This window comes from Benincasa hispida, chromosome 8 (genome assembly GCF_027475165.1).
Source record: "Benincasa hispida cultivar pf3 chromosome 8, pf3_genome.v1.1, whole genome shotgun sequence".
NCBI lineage: Eukaryota > Viridiplantae > Streptophyta > Magnoliopsida > Cucurbitales > Cucurbitaceae > Benincasa > Benincasa hispida.
In genome coordinates this window covers 2290702-2291657 of record NC_143485.1, presented here as the reverse complement: position 1 = coordinate 2291657, position 956 = coordinate 2290702, and the positions used below count along the sequence as shown (strand labels likewise).

At 43.4% G+C, this 956-nt stretch overlaps 1 non-coding gene across 1 annotated transcript; it reads right to left on the bottom strand.

The window, feature by feature from the left end:
- Nucleotides 1-412: 412 nt before the first annotated feature.
- LOC120084296 (small nucleolar RNA R71) lies at nt 413-519 on the bottom strand. Its single transcript, XR_005483660.1, has one exon. It is a non-coding gene; the product is annotated as a small nucleolar RNA R71 (small nucleolar RNA).
- Nucleotides 520-956: the final 437 nt, after the last annotated feature.

Sequence of the window (956 nt, the reverse complement as noted above, 5' to 3'; positions counted from 1 at the left end):
GAAAACAATGTCAGGCGAATCAAATCCTACTGGCAGAGGACCACAATAGGCCCATTCGGGACTATGCGTCGGCCAACTTTTACGATTTCTCCCAGGAATCATGAGGCATGCTCTTGATGGATCGAGATTCGAAATGAAATCGGTGATGCTGCAGATGATCTAGACTACTGGACAGTTTAGAGGAAGGCATGGCGAAGACCTGCATGCCCACCTCCGAAGCTTCATAGAAATCTGCAACACTTTTGTGTTCCCGAATATCTCTACGGAGGAAGTTCGACTAACTTTGTTCTCATTTTCGTTGTGTGACCAGACACAAAAATGGGCGTATTCTCTTGAAATGGAGGAGATTACTTCTTGAGAACAAGTAGTAGAGAAGCTTATGAAGAAATATTTCCCACCAACTGAGAATGCTAGGAGAAGGAAATTAATAACCAATTTTGAATAGGAAACTGATGAATTGCTCAACGATGCTTGGGCGAGGTTTAAGAGGCTGGTAAGAGACTGCCCACATAACGGCTTACCAGATTGCTTACAGATGGAGATTTTCTACCAAGGATTAACCCCTGCATCGCAGACCACTGCCAATGCAGCAACAGCTGGAGGTCTGCTAGATAAAACGTATGAGGAGTTCAAAAATATCCTTGATCGCATTACAAAAAATCACGAGGACTGAAGAGAAACCGATTAAAGATTAAGAATTAAAGACAATGACGCGAACAAGGGGCCAGCGCATCCCTTTAGAACCAAATGACTGCGATGATGAGTTTAATACAAGGCATCGCAATTAACAACACGGTAGTGAAAAAAGGGCAGGTCAACGCAATTACTTAAACGACAGCAAGTTGTGTCATCTACGGAGATGCACATCCGATGGAAGAATGCCTAGAAAATACGTAGTCAGTATGCTTCATAAAGAATACAACCCTGGGTGGAGAAACCACCCCAATTTCGCATGA